The sequence below is a fragment of the Pseudoliparis swirei genome, chromosome 20 (assembly GCF_029220125.1).
Source record: "Pseudoliparis swirei isolate HS2019 ecotype Mariana Trench chromosome 20, NWPU_hadal_v1, whole genome shotgun sequence".
In the NCBI taxonomy this organism is placed as follows: domain Eukaryota; kingdom Metazoa; phylum Chordata; class Actinopteri; order Perciformes; family Liparidae; genus Pseudoliparis; species Pseudoliparis swirei.
The window spans coordinates 8,631,113-8,651,759 of NC_079407.1; the positions used below are offsets into that span (position 1 = coordinate 8,631,113).

Below are 20,647 nucleotides of genomic sequence, written 5' to 3' on the forward strand. Positions count from 1 at the left end.
GTGAATGAACACCAGAGTTGCAGATTGTATGCAGTCGTTGACACCACAGCTCCACATCACAGTGTTGGTCCAGAGTGGAGGCACAGAGAAGAACAATGGTGGAAGCAGAGGTTGAGGCTACGGACTGGGTGCACACACAAAATAAACACTTGCATTACTCCACATTTGAGAACATGTACAGAACTGCACACACATCGGAGGTCCAGTTAGCATTAGAGACACATGCTTAGACACATGCTTAGCCACACATAGTAGAGAGAACACTGATCATGGGGACACTGACAACATGCTTAACATATTTCCAGACACTTTTAAGACTGAAGGGTGAACTGATGTGTGACTGATTCCGATAGCTCCCGTAGAGATAGAGTTAAAACCGCGTACGATTCCAATTTAATCGTCACCAGCATCCCTTCAGGATGGAACAGACTGTAGATATATATTTTTTTAAACCATAGAATGGCTGTTATAGGCAAGTGTACTGGAGAGGACGAGGGCTCCCTGGAATACATTAATTAATTAATTTCCTAAACCTTGAAAATGGGCCTTGATTTGGGGCCAATAAATAAATTTGCAACCCGTTCTTTACTAATTATACCGACTTATTATGACATTCCTAACCCAAGCACAATGATGACGCTGTGAGTTCAGACAAGACATGGTTCTCCTGCATTGATTTGACAGACGCATGCATTTTTATTTATTTTTTATTTTCTCTGTTTTCTTCTTGATTTTGACTGCTTATTAGTATTATTATTATTGAAAAGGATGGATTTAGGAATTCCATCCTATTTCATAAGGGGGAAGGGAGCGACTTAACATGTGTTTTAGACAGTGAGAGAGAGAGAGGAAGATAAAAGGACAGAAAGAAAAGGTTGTTTTTGACCTAGAAGCTGGCTCGACAATCTATGTTGATGCCAGAGTACGCAGAGGAGGGCCAGACGAGTACAGACCAATAGATCAGATCGCAGTAGGTTTAGAATCAGAATGTGGACCGTCTCAACTATGTGCATTTCAACAACTTGACATGACCGACAGGAATGCAAGGACAGCTAATGACTTATTAGAACAAGATGGCACTCGATATGTTGTTAGCAAAAGATGGAGGCGTGGCTACATTTAAAGATTGATCTCATCAGGGCACCTGCCTTGACGAACCCTTAGGGGGGAGGTGGTGAAGGCTTTGCAGGCTCCCTGGTGGTCTCGATGCGGGTTACCCACAGTCAACAATCCTGTGCGATCAGGCGTAAGTTGCAGCGCGACATGAGAAAGTCGCACATCGCTCCGATAGGCCATATTCCAGCTCCAAGACAGCCATAGTGTTATTTGATTTCATTGATATAATCAGACCGGTAAGCAAAACAATATGTGTTGGTGGTGATTGACAGATTCAGCAGAGGGGGGGAGCCGCCCAGCAGCCAAAGCTGAGGCTATAACTGGAGCCAGGGAAGTAAGTCCAATAATCAGTTCTGATAAGGGGACCCAGTTTTTACATTTCAAGTCATTTAGCTGATGCGGTTCTCTAAGGCGACTTACAATAAGTGCATTCAACCATGAGTACAAACTCAGAACTACAAGAATCAAGTGGGTAACATTTCTTTAAGAAAGTAATACCATAAGTAAATGCCACTGAAGTGCTAATCTGTTTTTATCCAAGGTATTGTTGGAAAAGTGTGTCTTTTAGGTTCCAGCGGAGGATATAGAGACTTCCTGCGTTCCTGATGTCAGTGAGGAGCTCAGGCCACCACTGAGAAGCCGGAACAGCAAACAGTCTTGATTTTGTCAGGTGAGTAATTTGTTGTGTCTTTTGACAACACGATAATGAATAAATATGTCTGTCATTGAGGGTCAAACAGAGGTTAGGTTGGGGGTATCATGCCCAGTCCCAGGGACTGGTAGAGAGAGAGCTAGTGGTACACTGAAAGCAAAGCTATCCAGAATCTGCAGGGAGACTAGAATGGACTGGCTGACGGCTCTGCCGTTGGCATTAATGAGCATGAGAATACAAACTAACCGTAGTACACAGTTAACTCCCCATGAGAGGCTGACCGGACGGCCTCGGTCCGTACCGTACCAGGGAGACCTGATAAAGGTCCCCCGTTGAGTAGGTTAGCCCAAGAAAAACGAAGCTATGTCCAGGGAGCGGCAGGTAGGCAGGAAGCACTGTTTCCACAGGTGGAAGGAGCCACGGAGGAGAAGCACGTCAGCCCAGACCCACAGGAGGAGGAGGTCCATCCAAGGAAGGATGACGAGCCACGTCAGACTGGACCCCACCTGATGGGACTGACCACACCCACCGAAGGGGAGAGAAACCACACTGGAACCACATCACACACTGCACCAAGGCAGAAGCACCTGAAGGAAGGCCAGAGGAGAGGAGACCATCACGGCAAAGCCCTGCCGGCCACAGAGGAGAGGAGAAGCAAGGCGTGGCCAATCCACACCAGAACACCAGCAGACGGCTGAGGGAGCTGGAGAGGGGGATGACCTTCACACTCACAGAAAGGAGGAAAACAATATGGAGAGCCCAGCTGAAAGAACAATGCCTGTCTCATGGAACCCCAAGAAGAAGACGTGGTCCCTAGCAATAGGAGGTAACAGCCATTATCGGACTAAAGGTCAGATTGACCTGCGATGATGTCGGTTCATCAGGGTGTCTCTAGAGAACCCTGCGATTCTGATAAATGTGTTTTATAACCTAATATTGTTGTGGCTTGCATTTCTTATCAGGTCTAACCACCTGAGAAAAACAGCATATTCTGCCATTGACTAGTCGAGTTGCCTTAAGTGACATTAGTAGAGTAACCCTTATAAAAGGGCATTTCTGTTTTCTTATGTGTTGTGATAATAATCGATAACAAGATATAAGCAATAACACCCCAAAGGACCCGACCCCAAAGAAGACCTGCAGCAGCTCATGCATTCATCCACCAGGTGCTAGTAACCTGATGCATGAGCGGTTCCTGCTGTACGCAAAGTACATGAACCAGAAGAGTCACAGGAGCAACAACATGTTCTGTCTGGTGAGAGACCTCTGTCTCCCAAGGGGGGAATGTGCTGGTTAAAATGGTTCAAATTGTGTGCTTCCACAACAATAGGGTGTATTAAATTTTTACATTGTGTTATATTAGGCTTAAATTACATCTAAAAGATGATTCAGAGGGCACACACAGCTCTCTCCCTCAGACAAGGGTCAGCAACCACAGACATAGATAGACCCAGCGGCCTTGTGCTGCTCCAGTCTTAACCGGTAGAGAGGAGACTGAGAGGACCAGGAGGCTCACACACAATAACGATAAGAGAAGTAACGAGTTGGGGGACGTCAGCAAGAAACCTCACATTCCTTAAAGTAACCGGCGTGGACTGGGACAGGGGTCACACTGAGGTCACACTGAGGTCACACTGAGTGACGAGAACTAAGGGAGAGGATGGGGACGATGGTGAGCAGATAAGTATCAACGGCGACGGATCCAAGGAAGAAACCGAATTGGACGCTCCCTTCCTGTACATATAACTTGCGAAGGTTTGATCATATCCCATATAGTGCACACAAGCACACACTTAAAGAGGCGGGAGACTGTCCTGATAGGGAGTTTTTTTCATACTGTTTTTGTAGTAGCATACTATGTGCTCAGAGGAATATCCAGTAGAAAGGAGAGGGTTACAAATACCTGGAGACAACGGTTCTCTAGTACGAGGAATATAAAGATCCTGGATATAAGAGGGTTCAGCTTAGCTTCTTATGACATCTTTCAAGTTTTTGGATATCACACAACACTTATTTCTACTTATAATGTTCAGATCTCCACCCTGTCACTGATCGAGCCAGTTCTTCTACACTGTAAAAAAAGATCCTAATTTTACGGAAAATAACTCTAAATATTTACAGTATTTTTCTTTTTTTTTGAATTACATGCAAAACTCTGTGAAATTACAGACATTATCTTTAAATTAACAACCCAACTGTTAATTTAAGTTTTATGCTCATAATACAAAATAACATGTTTTTCCCATTTTTGTAAAGAAAAATGACTGTATTATTAATACAGTCTTTTTACCGTTTTCTTAAATGACATACAAATTCATGTAAAACAACAATTATTACCTGTAATTAAATGTGGAGCTCCTTATATGAAGGTTTATGTCCATACTAACAATTTAACGATTTTCTTTGTAATTTTAAGGTAGATCATATTATATTTATATTAATGTGTACTTTTACATTCAAACTCTGTAAATCTGAATCTAAATGTAGCTAACTTTTGTCATTACATTAAACATATTGCATTTTTTAAAAGAGTACAAAGTAGAAGAAATAATAGGTTTTGATACTTGTTCTTTATAGGAGCATTATAGGGCCGTGAGTATTTGTCCAGTGTCGGTGTCCCGGAGCGAGACATCTAACTTCTAACTGTAAGTCGCTTTTGGATAAAAGCGCCAGCTAAATGCATGTAACATGCTTGAAAGTTTCAACCTCAAGAGAGCAGCAGCAGAAACCATATAGGATTATTTAGTGTTGAAATGAAATAAGACCGTCACAATGGCAATGACCACCACGAGCGGAGTGCGCATCCCAGATAGCAGTTGGTCCTATCCGCCTCCTGTCACACTCGGTTTGGTCATGCCACGGATCCGCGCACCATCAGACAGCGTTGTAACTGCGGTGGATGCTCCAAGTTGTTGCCCTTCGACTTTGCAAACTGGCCTTTTCAAACCTGCAGCTCTTTGCACCAGAAGTACTAGTTAGGTGTTGAATTGTGTTGCTACTGTCGAATTATGGCTTTTCTTAAGAGTTCCCTCTTCTTTTGGCTGCCGCTAACATTCCTTTGTAAAGTTTGAGGTAATGTTAGACTTCAACGTAAATAAGTTATTACCGTAACATCCCGGTTTTAAAAGAAAAAATCGTATTTAATCACACACAGTTGGTGATGGTGTATAAGCTGATGTTGCTACTGCACGTGTCCCCTCTGCCAGGGCTGGTCCAGCTAACTACCAGGTGTGGTTCTCATGGAGCTATCTTCTGCAGCTAGCTGAATTGTCAGTGGTGGTTACTTAAGCTCCAACCCAAGGGTGCGCGATGGAAGCTGAGCGAGCTAACCGCTAGCCCGCGAGCTAATAGCGAGCGCCAGCACAGACCTGTTTTAATTTAATTCTGCATGTATTGAGTTCTCAACACGTAACTTAGAATTTGCAATGTCATCCTCACAGTTGTACAGAAGTGACAACACTGTTGATCGCCATCTCTACAATTCAGGTAAGCACACATTCTTTGGAAGGAAATGTTTTCACAGCAACAAGACACATTTGAGAGGGAACCGTATAACCTGTTTAACTTTATAATGACCAGATTTGTATTAATTCATTAAAATACTATCTTAATAGCGTAGTGTTTGTTAGGATCTGTGTGTTTCCTGTTTTATGTTGAAGTCCCTGTCTCGTTTCCTGTTTCCCTGCTCTTCCCTCCCTGTGCTTGTCTGTTTCTTTCCTGATTGTTTCCAGACACGCCCTGATTGTTTCCACCTGTGTCTCGTTCCCCTGTGTATTTAATCTGTGTCCTTCTGTTTGTCTGGTGTCAGATCGTCTTTTTTCGTTCCCGTGTGGTGTTGTCCGTGTTCCTGTCCTGAGAATAAACTCAGTTTTTCGTGAAACTCCTGCTGCGTTTGGGTCCTCCACACCACCTCAAGTTTCAAGTTTCAAGTTTCAAGTTTTTATTGTCACATCCCCTTTTATACAAGTATATATAATGTTAAATTCTTATGTGCAAAAAAACACAGCACAGGCAGCAGCTAAAAAAAAAAAAAATGAGAAATAATATAATCACACACACACACAAAAAAAAGAGTATTGTCACATCCCTTTTATAAGTATAAATCGGTTCGTGTGATTCTTATGTGCAAAACCCGACAGCAGCAGCAGCAGAAAAAAAAGAATAAGAAATGAGAATAAACTATAACACATCCACACACAAAAAGAAAAAAATATATATAAAACAATGTAACAGAATATACATCATGGCAATATATATATATAAAACAATGTAATAAAATACACTTTTTTTGAGACTATATATATATATATATGTATATACATACAATATATATATACAATATATATATATATAAACAATGTAATAAAATATACACCATAGCCATAGATATTCACAGAATATGTTCTGGTGTGTAGTGTTAATGAGGGTCTCAGTCCTTGTTCAGCAGCCTGATGGCCTGACTGAAGAAGCTGTCCCTCAGTCTGTTTGTGCACTTGATACTGCGGTATCGCCTGCCTGACGGTAGAAGGGTGAACAGTTTGTGGCCGGGTGGTTATTGTCTTTCATCATCCGTTTGGCCCTGGCCACGCACCGCTGGTGTATATGTCCAGGATGGAGGAAGCTCACCTCCACGATGTACTGGGCCACCGCACCACCTCTGTAGTGCCCTACGCTCCAGGGCGGTGCAGTTCCGTACCAGACGGTGATGCAACCTGTCAGAACACTCGATGGTACTGGTGTAGAATGTTCTGAGGATGCGGGGGGCCATGTTGAATTTCCTCAGTCGCCTAAGGAAATACAGGCGTTGTTGGGCCCTTTTCACCACGTGAGTGGTGTGCGTGGTCCATGTGAGGTCCTCGGAGATGTGCACGCCGAGGAACTTGAAGCTGCTGACCCTCTCTACTGCAACTCCGTCTATGGAGATGGGGGTGTGCTCTCCTCTCCGCATCCGTAACAGTGTTTTTATAAAAATGACTTGACATGCTATATAAGCACTACAAATTAATACAATTGAGAACAAATAGATATTGTATATTTCCTGAAAGAAAAGATGCATTTCAAACATTGTTTGTATTTTGGTTTGTTTTAGATAAAATGAACAGAAAGAATGGGCCTGTCTCCAGCTCCACCATTAGACGGAGGGTCCGTCAAGATGTTTTGACTACATCACTGTGATTGATGGGAAACTGAATACAACTTTGACTGTTAAGTAAAGTTTCTTCTCTTCAATGTGTATAACACGCCTATTATTGCCGTTTAATCTCTTTTTACGGTATACCTCGTGTTTTCAAACACAAATTTTCATACTCCTGGTTATAAAGAACTTTAATAGTTGCAAAATATTATTTTTTTCAATGTTCTTGGAACAGAAGGTTATATTTCTGTGACAAGTGACACTGTTTGTTTCTTTCCTCTGTAATTCAGGATGTTCCACTTCATAGAATTCTTGACTAACAAAGTAGTGCCAAAGCTATACCAGCTTTGTGGCACTACTGCTACCGCTTTGTATCCGAGGGACGAAAGGGTGGACAAGGCTGTCAGAAGCGCCAACAACCTGGACCAGACTGGCAGACACGTGACGTCAGAGTAATTGGATCATGCGGTATTATATTAATATTGTATTAATTGGCGTTTTAAGCGGATATAAAAATCACTTTTATATATGTTGGAAACAACATTTTATGCACATTGTTCTGTTTATAATTCTGTACTTTTCATTGTGTTTATGTGACTTAATTTTTAGATAATTACTTGGTGGAAATATATGTCTTGCACTTACATCAGATCTCCAGTCAGAAGAGGAGGCAATTCCTAAAAAGAGGAAGCCAATGCCGGTGTGAGTAAATGTGTATACATTTTATTCTTTAGAACACTTTTACCTTAATAAAATAAAGCGTCTGTCATTCATTTTTATAGTATGACCAATTAGTTTTTTTCTATCTCTTTCTAGCCATTTCTATGGAGACTCGGATGGAGACAATGAAAATGAAAATTCCCCCCACAAAACAGGGGTCCAACCACGAGCGGGACAGTTGTCCCTCCAATCATTGCCTCCTCCTAACTATTCCATGTACTCCATCACCAGCAGGACAGCGAACACGCCAGGGGGACACGCCCACCTGGCGAGTGGCGAGGTGGTTCAGACACCATTGCCTGCTGTGGTGAGCAACACCTCAAACGGCTATGGGATTCAAATTGAACCTTTTAATCATTTAATTTTTTTAAATGTTAACAATTGTTAATTGGATACAAGACATGCAATACACACTGTCACATTGAATCCAAGTGAATATGATTATTATGATTGCATTAATGAAATTGTATAAAACTTGATATTTCCATATTTTATGTAAAATCTCTTAATCGTTACATTTTTTAACTGTTTTTCTAATGGTTTTTTATATAGCTGTTCCAGTTCAAATCCTAGGCATGCTGGAGACAATTACAGAGGTGAGAGACCCGGTTCCGTTTCCGTGTACCACAATGGAGGAAGTGGAACTTTTTGAGCAACGGCTCAAAGATCCCGTCAACATTCTAATGAGTGGTGAGTTTTTTTGTTTTAAGAATCTCACGCAAAGCTGATTAAAATCTATTGTATGTAATTTACACTAGACAATACCATGTTTGATGGAAATGTTTTTTCAAACATTCTGTAAAGTATCAAATATTAATCGTACTTTTTCGATCCATTTTCGATTTCCTCCCTGGCAACGATCGGACGACATGATGCCAAACGTGGAACATCCTCGAATGAATGGAAAAAAATTATTCAGTCAAATAACATCTAAGACTTTGCTCCTGCGTAAGTAACTAATATTTAATGAAAACAATTTGGATTCACCCAGAGGTCTTGATTAGTGTTCAAACTTACGAATAACCATCTTTCCCAGATCTTTTTTTAACAGTGCTAAATAAAATGTTTGAATTGCAACTTTATTCTCTACTTGGGTAAATGTTACTCGACTATATCTTTACATAATAGTTATATGATATATTGGCTCTAAATATAGCATAGCACACCTTAAGTGCCAGACAGCTACTAGATTTTAGGCTGCATTTCTGCTCTATGTTGCACTGAGGATTCATGAGATTTTGTATCTGCTTGTGTGATTACAGATGCCGTCAGAAAGAATCATGCCACACATGCATCCACTGATGAACAGATTCTAAAGCATGCCATTAGGTGTTCAACCTGGCAGCAAACCGGGGTAGCTCCAGGAGGCGTGCTACTGTCGACATCCCCCACACTGAACAGAATTAAAAATATATATTTATATTTTTATATATAATATATATTTATATATATATTAGGGCTGTCAATCGATTAAAAAAAATTAACTAATTAATCGCACATTGTGAAATTGCGATTAATTACAAACTTTTAATCGCAATTGAAAGTGTTGACAGATAAACGGATTGACCAATCACGTTGAAGGTTTCATGTGACGAGTTCTTTCCGCGCCGCGTCACCCGACACGTCGCCCTCCGTTCCTCTGTGTATCAGAGGGGGAGACGGGAGGAAGGAGGAGCAGGAGGAAACCCGACTGATTCATCCACGAGTTAAACTGATTTCTGCTCCTTATTTTTGCGGAGAAATAATGGTTTAAAAAACGGAAACAGTGTCAAACCGTACTGCCGTGGTTTGACATTCAGAGGAGTGTAACAACTTCAACGAACACCGGAAGCAAGTCGAAGTGTCCTTGAGCAAGGCACTGAACCCCCAGTTGCTTCCCGGGCGCATCACTGCAGCCCACTGCTCCTTAATAACTAAGGATGGGTTAAATGCAGAGAACTAATTTCCCCTTGTGGATTAATAAAGTATATTCAACACAAAAAAAATGCGCTAATTGCGTTAAAATATTTTAGTGCGTTAAGGCGGCCAAATTAATCGCATAGATTAACGCGTTAACGCTGACAGCCCTAATATATATATATACACACACACCAGTTCTCAGTTGGAAGTTCCACCATTCACTTGAGGCCACTGCGACCTATTCTCTGGGAGAATTGTGGTATTTGGGTTAGGTGGTCGGTATTTATGGTTGTATTAGTTGTAGCTCTTGTGTTCTAATGTGAGCTATAGTTTTTACTCTATATGTATGTGTGTATATATTGTCTCGAACTAATTATCAATAAATATGATTCATACATGTACAAGAAATAATTTGATGTCCTTTTAATAAACTGTTTTTGATATTATTTCCGATTGCATTTCTTTTTTCCCCATTGATGCATATTAAATATATGTCGGTATGTAAAGTAATTGATCCGGGCCAAATGAGCTGCTTTATGGAAGGATCCAAATTGAATGAATATGGGTGCATACGGCTGTACATCTAGCCACTGATCCGGAGCCTATGACGCATCCGGGAGGGAGTCAGTCTGCTATCTGTGATATTAATTGTGTTACATTGAACTGGAATAGGCCTTTACTGTTCAAAATATTGAAAATGACAATGCTATTAAAAACATTTGATTTCCACATTCCAAGTTGTGCAAGTAAAAAATAGAGGGTGAGTTTGGCCTGTATTATAGAGATTTATGCCCACATGGACACTTCCAGGCCGGTTAAATTAACTGGGTTTGCCCTAACGACGGAGGCCCGATTCTGCCATAGTTGCTTGCTACTTTGGGCGTCCTTTAGCCGGCAAAAGACAGTAACCTTTGCCCATGTGATTGAGGCCCAGTGCTGCTATAGTGCATGCAGTCTTGGGCATCCACACAACGGTGAAAGAGGGGGAGTTTAGCCCTAAGAAAGTAGGCCTTGTGCTGCTGCAGTGCATGCTGTCTTGGGCATGCGTAATTCAGCCAAAGACTGTGCATTTAGCCGGGGGAATTGAGGACAGCAGTTTCTTTATCCGAGAAACAGCGTTGTTGGCTGCCTTTAATTCAACCTTTTCAGCCTGGACGCAGAGCTCAAGTAGTCTTGAATGTGCCTCCAAAAATGTATGGTATTTGCGGGGTTAAATCAGCCTTTTCATCGTTTTGACACAAATTGGCAGAGATCCCGAAGTTATACTCAGCCAATTTAGCCTGGAGATGATGCTGTAGTGCATTATCAAACTGCACAATTACTGTTGAATCTACCTTGCTTCCATAGACAACTAAAATACTTTAAAGACATTCACTGTTTACAGTGAGCAGTTGAACAATTAAAATGTACATTGTCCCATATAAAGGATGGCTAATGGCCTAACTACTTTGGCCAACACCTTGGATCTGCTGGATTTGAGCTATGCAGAAGAATAAAGACAAGAAGAGGGGGAAATGGCTTCACAATGGATTGACTTGCTACATGCGGTTAAAAGTTTGAAAACATGTTGCAACTTGTATGGGATAATGGCCATGTTGGCAAATGAGTGTTGCTGTGGGCAAAGGCTGAACTCTAAACCAACCTGCCGCATAACACTGCAACACAGTTAGGGGGAAATGACATTGTCATGTTTGCACAGTTGGCATTTTGGTGGTTCTAAAGGAAAGGTCAGGGATTTGTTAAAATGCAAGAGGGTCATACTATGGGCCATCTGAATGTAAATAGAATGTCACCATGATATCAATCCAGCGATAAGCAATATATGCAGTGATTATTGTTGATTGTTCCATCTCAATTGCCGTCATCAGTCCTCATTTGGGTTATTGTGCACTAAAACTATTGGCACTAAAACTTTTTTTAAATATTTGGGTGCTTCATTTTCTTTAATTAAAGAACCACTAAACACTGGGCCTCTACTTGTGTGTTCTTGTGTTGAGGCTAACCGGGGAAATAATAGTAATAATACAAATAATAATCTACCACTTCTGAGTAGACTCAATGTAGAGGAAACGCTTCATATGGATCAATGTGTTGGAGTTCTGTTGACTGTAGAATAGTAAGTATACTACAAAGGAATTGAATGACCAACCGTCGCCCCTCTCAGCCGGCCTTAAAAACATACTAAGTGTGGAAATATATATAGCCTACCATGTGTCTATGTGTGTTTGTGTTAACCTATAGGTATTATTACAACTTTACCATATAGTATTTCATTTGTATTCATACACTGCAATGGAAAGAGTTAATTGAATATACCAGCCTATAAATACAACTAAATACAGACATTTCTTTAGTTTCTTTCAAAACAAGTCATCTTTTTCTATATTAGTTATGTTACCACGCTAAAACCATTGCTATTGGCTGTCTCCCCACGTTGCTTTGAACATGATTGGATAATCTGCCTGTCACTCAGAGAACTGGCCAATGAGAAATGTCCGCGCCGCGGATTTGAAATTACGTCTGTTTGAGCGGGAAGCCGCAGCGGGGCAGGCGCTACTCGGCAGGTCTGCTAGTGTCTGCTGTTGACCTACCTGCATTATTACCTGAAGTATTTTACATATGCCTGCGATTTTAACTTGTGGGATGTCAACGGAGAAAGAAAGACTGGGACACAGAGGAAGGATCATACGGGATGTGGTGACCAGCAAAGTTCGTGAATTGATATCCTGCAAAATTATTGAAGATATCAGGTAAGAAAACATTTTCACTGTTACTTTCTGAAACAACCTAATGTAATTTTCTGTTTAGCATAGTTTAAACATATTTCATTTAGACATATGGAAACAAATTAATCATTTTACATGTTTAAAAGTAATGTTATTACATTAAAATCAGTTAATTAGTGTGTTCAATACAGTTCATAATGGATTAAATAATGCTATAGGTGGATAAACGGACTGTTACAAAGAGTTTGGTTAGCTAGTTAAGTAAACTAGCTTCAGGTAACGTTAGCTTGTTGGCATGATTCTGTCTCACAACCAGAAAACATACTTGAATGTGGTTTAGGTGGGTGACATGGATATAATTGACAGTATTCTTCACTTTTTCGAACCGTACTGCACACAGCACTGGACCCTGAGCAGTGCATGGCCTGCAAGATCATGAGAAGGCTGAAGAACCAGGAGTGACAAGATACCACTGGATGGTGGGGCACATAATTCCACTCAGGGACAGGTAAGCAAACATGCAAGACAGAGAGATAGGATTTGTTCTTACAAAAACAATATAAAACAGCAAACATGTGCATTTAAACAGAAACAATACACACATACATACTGTAAAATGTGTTGTGTTCATTTAAGAACCTGCTCAAAACAAATGCATGCATGAGTTACTCTAAGTCAGACTGGGAAATAAAGCCTCTAATTTTGTAAATGTTTCTGAGTTGGAAAAAGGCACCTTGGTGATGCTGGTGATATGATTCTTAAAACTGAGTTCACCTTCCATGGTCACTTATAGGTTTGTGATTTGTTTTTAGTGATCTGAAAATGTCTGTTTACCAACGGTCCCCATCCAACCTGACAGGCGTGTGAGGATCTGCAGAAAAGAATGGCAGAACATCCCCAAATCCAGGTGTGTAAAGCTTGTCGCGTTTTATCGAAGAGACGAGGCTTTAACCGTGCCAAAGGTGCATTAACTAAGTACCAAGTAAAGGGTCTGAATACGTATGTCAATGTGATAATTCAGTTTTCTTTTTATTACAGGGTATTGAGTGTAGATTGATGAGGTAAAATTAATTCAAATGATTCTATCATAAGGTTGCAACATAACAAAATGGGCAAAAAGTGAAAAAGTCTGAATACTTTCTGCATGCATGAAATATGTGGTGGCAGTTTTTTCCTGATTCATTTTCACATTACCCTTTTCAACACTGATAATAGCTAATTACACGAAACTTTCTTATATTTTTCAGCTCAATAAGGATTGGAACAACATTGACGGGGGGAAACACCCAAAGTCCATCACTCGTAAGTATCCACTGCAGCATATATAAAAGATATTAGTCCATTTGAACCACTATTGCAAAACCTTACATTGTGATTAATATTAGATATGATTTCTCAAGTACTTTAATGATCTTAGCAAAGCACTTTTTTAAGACAGTTCTTCCACTGGCCATAAAAAAAACTGAGGAGCTTTTCCTTCAGCCTTCCTTTGAGTTGTACGGTGGCCCTGAGAGGTCAGGGCACTGCAACTTAATAAAACATGCTAATAGACAAAACACAAGCAAATTAAGAAAACAACTTCATCAAATTGACAGCACATGTGCAGCATTTAAGGCGCTGCAAATTCAGACGACACAACACGGTACAGAAAAGCGCTGCAAATTAAGAAAAAGTGTTTCAAGAGGACACTAAATCGTGATGAACACAGCTTGGACAGGCTTGCTGTTGCTATGGTTTGTGACTCATGAAGTTATTGAAATCGGGTATTGTATCATCTGTTTACGTTGTGGACCTACAATATGCTACTGCTCTACTCACGGAAAGTGAGCTGCATGCACCTCGCAGGACCTTGCAGAGCGGAAAAGCTGAATTATATCAGTCATTCTAATTATTTCTGAGGAGATTTGACAGATTTTAAACTGTACTATCCGGTTTAACAGTGTGGACAGACAGCCTGTAGCCTGCATCATATTCATGTAGGCATTATTAGACAAAAAAAATATACAGACGTATAGTCTACAGTAAGCCAAGCATTCCCATGAGACTTCTTTCCTTGAAAATCCCCAAACAGACCACTATTACCTTACCTGAAATGAACATACCTCGTACTACTATCACCACCATAAAGTTATTGCTTATATGGTTATTATGCAAGCTACAGTTAACGTAACTTTTTCAATTTTGAAGATGAGGTCATATGAGATTGAATTCTGCTTTTCGCTCTGCAAAGTCCTATGAGTTGCGTGCAGCGGTCACTTTACGTGCAGAGTAAAGCAGCAGCAAAAGTCAGTTCCCAACATAAACAGATGGTATACGGAGCCGACGTCACTTCAATAACTTCACGAGTCTCAAACTAGCAGCAACAAACATGTTCAAACCGTGCTCAGCACCATTGTCCTTTGGAAACACTTCTGTTTTCTGTATTTGCGGCATGTTTTCTAAATACTGGACATGTGTTGTCAAATTGCTAAAGTTTAATCTTAACTTGCCTGTGTTTTGTCTTTTGCATGTGTTTTCTTAAGTGGCAGTGTGTTGATCTCTCAGGGCCACCGTAGAGTTAGCATACTTTTCAAAGACATGTCGTCATCATTATCATCATCTACCCTTTTTTATTTCTAAAGGGCATTGAGGAAAAGACCCTCAGACATGTCACAATATAATTATCGGTGGTTGGTTTGATCTAGATGTATCAATTAGCTTCTTTTTTTTGTTTAGCTACAAGTGTGTTTACCTTGCTATGATACATCTGTGAAACGTGCCCATTGTTGTGAATCCACATCTTTCTTCTTTTCGTGATTCACATGTTTCTGATGGAAGTGCTAAGACATGCACTGCGTGCAGCTTTAAATACGTAATCATTTAATTACTATCATTCTCAAAGCTGACTGTTCAGATTGACAGAATGTCAATTGGTACAGACAATTTCAAAATAGTTAGTTTAAGTTTGTTTAAAGGAATGGTAAGAAATGAAAGCCAACTTTCTCAGGACTTTCCAGTGAATTTGTTTGTCCTTCTTCCCTTTTTTCCCCCAGATGCACCGAGGATCTGGCTGATTACTGGAAATTTGGAAGATTGTTCTTTATCTGCACTGTCACTTCTGGTAAATATTTATGAAGAAGAAATATACTTTATTAATCCCCAAGGGCAAATTAGTTCTCTGCATTTAACCCATCCTTAGTTATTAAGGAGCAGTGGGCTGCAGTGATGTGCCCAGGAAGCAACTGGGGGTTCAGTGCCTTGCTCAAGGACACTTCGACTTGCAACTAATGGGGAGAGCGGGATCGAACCGACAACCTTGGGGTTGCAGGACGGCCCTCTTACCCCACTGAGCTACAGCCGCCCACAATTATGGACCTTTTGCGGTATGTTTTGCTTTCACTTATCAACTGATAGTGAATAATTGGTTGATTTTGAAAATGTACATTAAATAAAATGTTTTTAAATCAATATTGGTGTGTACTTTATATGTAATTCAGTTTCTAACCCCTACTTTAATTGAAACATTGAATGTTTTGTAGATGTTTCAATGTATTTAGATTTTTCACAGTAATCTCAAAAGCTTATATTTCATAATAATTGAACACTTGTAATAGTACAGGAGAAATCTGGAAAATCACAGTATTTCACTGCAAAACCTTTATAAATATCATTTTATTGAAGGTGTTTGATTGTAATAATATAGGAAAAATCTGTAACATCACAGTATTTCACTGCAGAACCTTTAGAAATATCACTTTATTGAAGGTGTTTGATTGTAATAATATAGGAAAAATCTGTAACATCACAGTATTTCACTGCAGAACCTTTAGAAATATCACTTTATTGAAGGTGTTTGATTGTAATAATACATACAAAATCTGTAAAATTACAGTATTTCACTGCAGAACCTTTAGAAATATCACTTTATTGAAGGTGTTTGATTGTAATAATATACAAAATCTGTAAAATTACAGTATTTCACTGCAGAACCTTTAGAGATATCACTTTATTGAAGGCGTTTGACTGTAATAATATAGGAAAAATCTGTAGAATTACAGTATTTCACTGCAGAACCTTTAGAAATATCACTTTATTGAAGGTGTTTGATTGTAATAATACATACAAAATCTGTAAAATTACAGTATTTCACTGCAGAAGCTTTAGAAATATGACTTTATTGAAGGTATTTGACTGTAATAATATAGGCAAAATCTGTAAAATTACAGTATTTCACTGCAGAAGCTTTAGAAATATCACTTTATTGAAGGTATTTGACTGTAATAATAAAGGAAAAATCTGTAAAATAACAGTATTTCACTGCAGAACCTATAGAAATATCACTTTAATAAAGGTGTTTGATTGTAATATTACAGGAAAAATCTGTAAAAAAACAGTATTTCACTGCAAAATCTTTAATGAAAATTACTGTAAATTTATGGTTTTCGTCCTTTATTTGAAGTAAGGTATTTTACCTGAAATTTACGGTTTTTGTTTGGCAGCCGTAGCTGCCACTCATTTGACCTTCTTTTTACGGGTTTTTTTCTTACAGTGTAGATTTATATTAAATTGAGTTACATAATGAATTATGTAAAAATGGGGATTGTTAATATTAATCTGATTTATTGAAGGGACCGTAATGTCTAGGTTCCGGCAAAGCATCAGAAGAGACGGCACTTTGCCTGTGAGGAGACAGAGATATTGTGTCTGCAGCTCAAGGGCAGCTCCACGCCTGACAGTATTCAACATTCACACTTGTTATCAATATTTACACATACCAAGAGGGGCACACGGCCAACAGACAGCCCCCACCCGGGGGTACGAGGGATGGGATATGCACCTGTGACGAGATCTGGGTATAAAAGATGGAATCTTGATGTGCTAAGGGAGGTGTGGTTTTCGGGCTTCAACTTGCATGTTGAGGAGAGCTCCCCGTGGTTTGTACTTTGCTTTTGATCAGTGAATAAACGTCTCCCTAAAGGAGAGAACTATAGCAGACTCGTATTATTGTATAAGCTCTTCCAGGCTGTCAATTCTGAATTACGTTACACTATCGTCAATTATATGAGACAATTAGCGTGAGTGGAGTAGACGGATCTCTAGCGAGTTAATGAGCTGAAGAAGTGTTGACAGTTGTGAGAATTTGTTGATTTGAGTCGTCTTAGCTATAATATAATGCTAATCATTACAGCATTATTATTATTATTTGTATTAATATTATAAGAGTGATGGTCCAGTAATGGCGACGATATTGATTTGGGACTGTTGTGTTTAACTACAGAGATACAAGTACATATTCACAAATCAACTCTGGATGCATGGACAGTGCATGAAACTAAATGTATAAACCTCAAATTAAAACAAACTATTTTGTACAAAACTGTTGGTTGGGGTCATGACATGTTAGGAAGTGTTATTAATTCTATCATGTCTATAATACTCTCACTTTATTTCAGGAATGGACTACATCAAGCAGCACATGGAAGAACCCTCCCTGCAGCTAGGTGATGCCACCAGGTCCAGTTCATCTGATGAAGAGGACTTCTTCTTCGTCATCTCAAGCCGTGACAGCAGCAAACAGCTGGATGGAGACATGGATCACGTTGACTTGCTGAAATGCTTCCCAACTGTGTGCAGGCTGTCTGTGAAGCTAGACACACTCTACCTGCATCAGGGCCTGTGAAGCTAGACACACTCTACCTGCACCAGGGCCTGTGAACGGCTCTTCAGCATCGCAGGACTCGTCTTCAGCCCCAGAAGAGCGACACTGAAATCTGTCCATTTTGAAAATCAACTTCTTTTGAAGATGAACAAGACATTTTTCACTTTAAAGTGCTGATTCTGGTTATTACTTTTGGTTCTGTTTTTTTCTGTGTTAATCGTGTTTTTATATTTTCGTAATTTCATAGTCTTCATATATTGCTAAGTTCATCCTAGCTCATACTCCTTGTTCATGGCGGCCACAGCACCCAAACAAATAAACTTCATAATTCTCAAAATTCTGACCCTTTGTTTTTTTTATTAACAGCATTTACTTTTACTTTCAATACTTAAGTACATTTAATATCAGAAAATTACTTTTGATACTTAAGTACAAAAAAAATCAGATACTTTAATACTTTTACTCAAGTAGTATTCTCATAGGTGACTTTTACTTTTACTTGAGTAATTTTCCAGTCAAGTATCTTTACTTTTACTCAAGTATGACTTTTTGGTACTTTATACACCACTGCCATTAGTACGTTATTACTCTTTAACAAGTACACTTATATTAAACACGTAACATTGACTTTTGGCATTACAAAATGGAAATATACATTTTGGTTTTCTTGATCTGGCCCGAGGGAAGAATACACATTTTCTGCATGTATGAAAACAAGGACAGACTTGAGTTTTTACATGAACAGTAAACTGTAATTTCTGTCTCTGTCCTATTTATCTCTTTCTCGTGTGTCACTGTTATTGCGAAAGGTCATTCTTAAACTTAGACCATCAGTTCCCCCTTGAGATTAATTGTCTCTGGTAGAGTAACAAGTTGAGCACTAATCAATGTTCACACATACATATTCAGCCTGTAATTGCACTATACATTCACGTATACGTCGCGTGTGTGGACTTAAAATAAAGGCGAGCAATCCTAGTGTGTCCTTTATAAATGTCTGGCATAATGTGTGTTGTCATGGCAACATTCATCCAAAAACTAAATATAACACTTTCCAGGTTTAGCTTTACAATTACTACAATACATCACGACTGTCAGCCTAGGCTACACTTTCTGACTTGTGCTGAAAATACAACATGCATTTACCACAAATGTGTGTGAATGAATCATGTTTGTGTCATTTTCTGGGGGTGATTGTAATCTATAGTGAAGCTAGTTATGAATGCTTCAGTCCCCTTGTTTCTATAGTGGTGCTGTGACCAAAAGGGGAAGAAAAAAAAGAAATAAATGGAGGCAAACCCAAAACAGAGAGATTTCACCCCACTCTCGTCACACAGCAGGGACTATGCATTTGTTTATTGGTCTTTTCTCTTGTCCCTGTTTTATGAGTTGACAGCTACAGGGAGCAGCAGTCACATGTTTTCTCGTATATTAAGATGAGGCAAGGTCACACACAATATTTGTATTTAGGAGTTAAGGGCAGTAAGTTTGACCCTTCGTATAGTTTATATGTAATGAAGCTGGTGTTTTGGAAGTCAAAACACTAAAGGGAAGAATGCGTTTAATATAACTGCATTTACCCTCGACGAAAATATTGAGTTAGCTTGATTTTAATCTTCCGTTTGAAATTAGACGTGCTATCTGCAGTATTGAATTGCTTCGCCACCAGAGGCATTTAAGTAGCTCTGCTGAACCGGAAGTGATGCAATCACACTGGCCCCATTTCCAGTGATATTTAAATCCTTTTCTGCGTGGATGGTCTGGCAAATTGGCAAATTGATCCATGTGTGCCCTGTTTTTTGGTGAAGATGTGTGCAAGTGGCCATCTTTTGGTGCTTAATCCCCAATCTGTCATCTGCCAGAAAGAAAAAAAAATTCTCACCTCACTGCTTTATTCAGAAGAAATATATATATATACAGTGCATCCGGAAAGTATTCACAGCGCTTCACTTTTTCCACATTTTGTTATGTTACAGCCTTATTCCAAAATGGATTAAATTAATTATTTTCCTCAACATTCTACACACAACAACCCATAATGACAAAGTGAAAACTGTTTTTTGCAAATTGTTGCACATTTATTAAAAATAAAGAACGAAAACATAACATGTACATAAGTATTCACAGCCTTTGCCATGACACTCAAAATTTAGCTCGGGTGCATCCTGTTTCCACTGATCATCCTTGAGATGTTTGATTGGAGTCCACCTGTGCTAAATTCAGTTGATTGGACATGATTGAGAAAGGCACACATCTGTCGATATAAGGTATCACAGTTGACAGAGCATAAACCAAGCCATGAAGTTCAAGGAATTATCTATAGACCTCAGAGACAGAATTGTATCGAGGCACAGATCTGGCGAAGGGTACAGAAAGATTTCTTCAGCATTGAAAGTCCCAATGAGCACAGTAGCCTCCATCATCCGGAAATGGAAGAAGTTTGGAACCAACAGGACTCTTCCTAGAGTTGGCCGCCCAGCCAGACTGAGCGATCGGGGGAGAAGCGCCTTAGTCAGTGAGGTGACCAGGAACCCGATGGTCACTCTGACAGAGCTCCAGCGTTGTTCTATGAAGAGAGGAGAACCTTCCAGAAGGACAACCATCTCTGCAGCACTCCACAAATCAGGCCTGTTTGGTAGAGTGGCCAGACGGAAGCCACTCCTCAGTAAAAAGCACATGACAGCCCGCCTAGAGTTTGCAAAAAAGCACCTGAAGGACTCTCAGACCATGAGAAACAAAATTCTCTGGTCTGATGAAATAAA

The 20,647-nt window shown here is 39.6% G+C and overlaps 3 long non-coding RNA genes across 4 annotated transcripts; all 3 read left to right on the forward strand.

Moving 5' to 3' along the window:
- Nucleotides 1-7,540: 7,540 nt before the first annotated feature.
- LOC130211280 (uncharacterized) lies at nt 7,541-9,969 on the forward strand. 2 transcript variants are annotated; one of them, XR_008834997.1, is made up of 4 exons: nt 7,541-7,604; nt 7,719-7,929; nt 8,175-8,570; nt 8,885-9,969. It is a non-coding gene; the product is annotated as an uncharacterized LOC130211280 (long non-coding RNA). The 2 variants fall into 2 exon arrangements; XR_008834996.1 differs by having other exon boundaries at nt 8,175-8,312.
- A 2,264-nt stretch (nt 9,970-12,233) lies between these two features.
- Nucleotides 12,234-13,106, forward strand: LOC130211282 (uncharacterized). Its single transcript, XR_008834998.1, has 3 exons — nt 12,234-12,271; nt 12,648-12,755; nt 13,060-13,106. It is a non-coding gene; the product is annotated as an uncharacterized LOC130211282 (long non-coding RNA).
- On the forward strand, nt 13,107-15,418 carry LOC130211279 (uncharacterized). The gene is made up of 4 exons (XR_008834995.1): nt 13,107-13,154; nt 13,286-13,308; nt 13,495-13,549; nt 15,280-15,418. It is a non-coding gene; the product is annotated as an uncharacterized LOC130211279 (long non-coding RNA).
- Nucleotides 15,419-20,647: the final 5,229 nt, after the last annotated feature.